We start from the raw sequence: 6,000 nt of genomic DNA on the forward strand, positions 1-6,000 counted from the left end.
GGTGGTTTCAAGTCGGGTGAGGAGGATGGTGTGATTGATGGTGTCAAAGGCGGCGCTGAGGTCGAGGAGGATGAGAATGTTGAGGTTGCCAGCGTCAGAGGAGAGGAGAAGGTCGTTGGTGATTTTGAGGAGAGCAGTTTCAGTACTGTGGTTGGAGCGGAATCCGGATTGGAATGTTTCATACAGGTTATTGGCAGAGAGGTGATGTTTGAGTTGAGTGGCTACAGCACGTTCCAAAACTTTTGACAGAAAGGGTAGGTTGGAGATGGGTCTGAAGTTGTTTAGGGTGTCAGGGTTGAGTCCAGGTTTTTTCAGAATGGGGGTAACAGCAGCAATTTTGAGGGATGGTGGGACGATGCCTGTAGACAGGGAGGAGTTTATTGTTGCAGTGATAAGTGGAGAGAGAGCAGGAAGGGAGGCCTTGACAAAGCTGGAGGGGATGGGGTCAAGAGTGCAGGTGGCAGTTTTCATTCCTATGGGGAGTTCAGAGAGGTCAGTAGGGGAGACTGGGGAGAACTGAGACAGGGGTTGGCAGGATAAGGGGGGGCAGGTGGTTTGAGGGGGAGCAGGTGCGGTGGTGGTTAAGCTGCTGTAGATGTTGTCAATTTTGCTTTGGAAGAATGAAAGGAAGGAGATGCAGTTGTCTACTGTGAATGACTGGGTGGTGGTGTCCAGGGGGCTGAGGAGTTTGTTTATTGTAGAGAAGAGTGCTTTTGGGTTTCCAGAGCCAGAGTGGATAATTTGAGAGTAGTAGGCGGAGCGGGCGCGGGAGAGGGCATCTTTGTAGTGTTGTAGGTGGTCCTTGTAGGCTTGGGAGTGAATTGTGAGACCTGTTTTATTGCGGAGTCTTTCAAGTTGGTGAGCACTAGTTTTCATCAGGCGGAGTTCAGGGGTAAACCAGGGAGTAGAATGGGTGAAAGAAACTGTTTTGGTTTTTATAGGTGCAAGCTGGTCAAGGCAGGAGGAGAGAGTGTGGTTGTAGTAGTCAGTGAGGTCAGAAGGGGTGTGGAGGTCAACGAAGGGAGAAGTGGACATTTTTTAAGAGAGGGTGGATGAGAATGGGGTAGGTGAAAGAGCGTTTAGCTTACGGAAGTTGATAGTGCGATCATGCCTTGGTGCTGGGGTGGGGATGTTGATGGTCATAGTGATGGCTAAGTGGTCAGAGAGGGTGAGGTCGGAGCCAGAGAGATGGTGCAAAATTAATCCAGTAGAGCAGACAAGGTCCAGAATGTGACCACGGTTATGGGTAGGAAAGTTGACATGTTGAGTGAGGTTAAAGCAGGTGAGTAAATCAGTGAAGTCGGTGGTTATTGTGGAGTCAGTGGAGTCCATGTGGATATTGAAATCACCAAGGAGGAGGATTGAGGGGGAGAGGGAACATAGCTGGGTCAGAAAGTAGGAGAAGTCAGACAGGAATGATGGGTGTGGTTTGGGAGGGCGGTAGATGGCAGCCATGACTGACTGCGTGTGACCAGAGAGTTTAAAAGCCAGGTGTTCAAATGATAGAGCAGACGAGATGGAGATCAGGTTGGTCTTGATGTCCTGTCGGTGAATTACGGCAATTCCACCACCTCGGCCCTCCGAGCGTGGTTTATTGATGTAAGAATATCCATTGGGTGTAGTGAGGTTGAGTGCGAAGTAGTCTCGAGGTTGTTGCCAGGTTTCAGTGAGACAGAGAAAGTCCAGTTTATTTTCCAGAATGTAGTCGTTCAGGATGAGGCTTTTGTTGTTGAGGGACCGGGTATTGAACAGGGTGAGCTTGATGTTGCTTTGTACGGTGGGGATGAACTCAGGTGATTTAGCCAGGGTTTGCAGACAGGAGGTGCGATCGTGTGCGTTGCTGTGACCAGGTGCGCTGGGACGATGAGTGGGAGTGGGCTGAGCCGACCAGAGTACGGGAATGAAGTTACCTGTTTGTAAATAAACGAACTTACGACCGGAGCCTCTATGAATGTATCTGGGTCGTCGCAGGAGTCCGTGGGATTTGATTGCAGAGATGCATGATGGGGTGGAGTGAGTATGGAGCAGAAGAAGCCTTGCGGCGGAGTACCTTAGAGGTATTGGTGGTATTGCCTCCTTTGCAGAAACAACCTCGAGTAGGCGTTTCTTCTCACTGTCCACCAGTCTCTGACATCGACTGGGAGAAATTTTTGCCCACTCCGACATGCAGAATTCTTTCAGCTGTGCGATGTTTGAGGGGTTTCTTGCATGCACAGCTCATATCAAATCCCCCCACAATATCTCGATGGGATTTAGATCCGGGCTTTGACTTGGCCATTCCAGAACCCTCCATTTCTTTCTTTTCAGCCATTCCTTGGTGGATTTACTGGTATGTTTAGGGTCATTGTCATGTTGCAAGGTCCACCTTCGGTTGAGCTTCAACTTTCAGACAGATGGCCTCACATTATCCTCAAGCACCCTCTGGTACAATGAAGAATTCATAGTGGATTCTATGATGGTGAGCTGCCCAGGCCCTGATGCAGCAAAACTGCCCTCAAACTATAATATTTCCACCACCATGCTTTCCAGTTGGTATCAGGTTCTTGTGGTCAAATGCTGTCTTTGGTTTTCGCCAAACATGTCTTCTGGTACTGTGGCGAAATAGCTCTACCTTTGACTCATCTGTCCAGAGCACATTGTTCCAGAAGTGCTGGTCTTTGCCTAGGTGTTCATCGGCAAACTTTAGTCTTGCCTTGATGTTCTTTCTGGACAGCAAAGGTTTCCTCCTGGCACACCTCCCATGTAGATCAAATTTGTGTAGCCTCTTTATAATGGTAGACTAGGGCACTTTCACATCACCAGTGGCAAGAGCTACCTGTAGGCCCCGTGATGTCATTCTGGGGTTCTTAGAGACTTTTCAGCATCTTGTGGTCTGCTCTCGGGCTGAACTTGCTGGGGCGGCCTGGCCTGAACAAGTTGGCAGTTGTTTGGAATCTTTTCCACTTGTAGATGATCTTCCGGACAGTCGAATGATTGATTTCAAATTGTTTGGAGATCTTTTTAAATCCCTTCACAGACTCGTCGGCATCTATTAACTTCTTTCTGAAGGCCTCAGAGAGCTCTTTTGATCTAGGGATGGTGATGCCGCACACTTCAACAACAAAGAGCAAATCAAACTAAATGTCTGAGGCTTAAATAAGACAGTTCCTCCAAGATCCTCTCTAACGAGGTTCTAATCATTTGCACCTGAGCTGGTGCACCTGATTCTAATTTTAGGTATTTGAAGTCGTGATAAATGTAGGGGTGTACTTACTTTTTCCACATGCGAAATTTGCATTTATGTTCATTTAAATTATACAATGGACTACAAAATGAAAATGTTTCATGATATTTGTTATATTATATCACGTTTATCTATCAATATTGTTGAAATGAAGATCAAATAGCTGTATGTTGAAATATGTTGAAAAGGTCAAAACTTTACATGGGGTGTACGTACTTTTTCGCATGACTGTTACGTACTTTTTCGCATGACTGTATATATAGACTAGTGGGGTCACCCGTGAAATCCCACGGGCATGGATGTGTGTGACATTTCGACATATTGAGTTAGATGCTGCACCTGCACATTCAGTTTCACAAAATGGTTACTGCCAATTTATCAGATCCACAAATAATGTAATCTACACAATGTATTCTGATAACATGGGATAACATGATATGGCTGATATCAGATATATGATATGGATATAACATGGCTCTTCTGATAACATGGGAATGCATGTGCGTGCACATGGGAAATACAGTTTGAAATGTGTTATTACATCTCATGTAAAATGGGACTTTAAGAGCTCAAATCTTCTCCCTCCCACATCACGTACACTGCACCAGGGAGTGGATCACACACATGGGAGAGTGGGTCACACACATGGGGGAGAGTGGGTCACACACACACACACACACACACACACACACACACACATGGAGAGTGGGTCATGCACACACACACACGGGGGAGTGGGTCACACACACACACACACACACACGGGGGAGTGGGTCATACACACACACACACACACACACACACACACACACACACACACACACACACACACACACATGAGGGAGAGTGGGTCATGCACACACACACGGGGGGGAGTGGGTCACACACACACACACACACACACACACACACACACACACACACACACACACACACACACACACACACACACACACATGGGAGAATGGGTCACCCATGGGGTGGGGGGTGGGTCACACATGGGGGGTGGGTCAAACATGGGGGGGTCACACCCTGGGGTGGGGTAGGTCACACACAGGGGGTGTGGTGGGTGTCACACATGGGGGGTTGGGTAGGTCACAAATGGGGGGTGGGGTGGGTCACACATGGGGGGTGGGTCACACATTTGGGGTGGGTCACACATGGGGGGAGTCACACATGGGGGGAGTCACACATGGGGGGAGTCACACATGGGGGGAGTCACACACAGGGGGGGAGTGGGGTCACACATGTGCGGGGGGGGGGGTCACACAAAGGGGCACGGGGTCACATACGTGGGGGTGGGTCACACACACATGGAGGGGGGGCGGGGTTCACACACACACACACACGGGGGAGTGGTTCACACACACACATGGGGGGGGGGGGAGAGGGTCACACACACGAGGGGGTGGAATGGCTCACAAACACACATGGGGTGGGGGGGGGGGGAGTGGGTGACACACACACACATGGGAGAGTGGGTCAAACACACACACACACACACACACACACACACACACACAGGGGGGGGGGGGGGAGTGGGTCACATACACAAACACACATGCACACACACACACACACACAGGGGAGTGGGTCACACTCGCACATGGGGGAGTGGGTCACACTCGCACATGGGCAAGTGGGTCACACACACACACACACACACACACACACACACACACTCGCACACAGGGGAGTGGGTCACACTCGAACACGGGGGAATAGGTCACACTAGCACAAAGGAGAGTGGGTCACACACACACACACTTGCACACGGGGGAGTGTCACACACACATGCACACAGGGGAGTGGGTCTCACACACACACACACAAACACACATGCACACGGGGGAGTGGGTCTCTCTCACACACACACACACACACACACACACACACACACGGGGGGGGGGGGGCGGGGGAGGGGGTGGGATGAGTTGGTCTCACACACACACACACACACACACACACACACACACACACACACACACACACACACACACACACACACCTGTAGCTACAAAACGCATTTTCTTTGGGCGGTGTGTAATCGCTCCGAACGAAATAGGCATTACCTGGTTTCCTTTGCTTGAGTTGTCTTCAAAATGTACCTTTGTTTCTTCAAAAAGTAATTTATGATCGAAGACGTTTTGATTCAGTATTAAAACGCATCGTAGGCCTATGGAGCCATATGATTCTTCTTCATTTTGAAACTTGGATGTACTGAAAACGGGAGAGTTTCACATGTAAAAATAGATTAAAACCAAACGTTATTAATAAATATTGTATTCCATAGTTAGTTTACATTATTATGTACATTTTTGAAGTACTGTATTGTTTCATTCCATGGTTGGAAAAGAGTTGCTTTAAACAAACACTGTGTATACACCACCAGGAACATGGAAAAATATAATTAGAACGGTTCGATCCCGAAATTCAGTATTCAGTCGCTCTACTTTTACGAAGTAATCTTATTATAATAGAGCAAACGTACAGTGCATTCAGAAAGTATTCAGACCCCTTCACTTTTTTCACATTTTGTTATGTTGCAGCCTTATGCTGACATCGTTTAAATTCATTTTTTTCCCTCATCAATCTACACTCAATACCCCATAATGACAAAGAGAAAACAGGATTTTAGAAAGTTTTGCAAATTTATTAAAAAGAAAAAAAACTGAAATATCACATTGACATAAGTATTCAGACCCTTTGCTATGACACTTGAAATTTAGCTCAGGTGCCTCCCATTTCTCTTGATCATCTTTGAAATGTTTCTACAC

At 47.8% G+C, this 6,000-nt stretch overlaps 1 protein-coding gene across 1 annotated transcript in view; it reads right to left on the reverse strand.

Moving 5' to 3' along the window:
• Window positions 1-5,426, reverse strand: part of LOC137427747 (phospholipid phosphatase 3) — a 213,012-nt gene extending 207,586 nt beyond the window's left edge. Inside the window, exon 1 of the mRNA XM_078776330.1 lies at window positions 5,296-5,426. The gene's annotated coding sequence lies outside the window, so the exon portion shown is untranslated. The remainder of the gene's footprint in view (window positions 1-5,295) is intronic.
• Between the last annotated feature and the right edge of the window lie 574 nt (window positions 5,427-6,000).

Source organism: Myxine glutinosa, chromosome 1 (assembly GCF_964187855.1).
Source record: "Myxine glutinosa chromosome 1, kmMyxGlut1.1, whole genome shotgun sequence".
In the NCBI taxonomy this organism is placed as follows: domain Eukaryota; kingdom Metazoa; phylum Chordata; class Myxini; order Myxiniformes; family Myxinidae; genus Myxine; species Myxine glutinosa.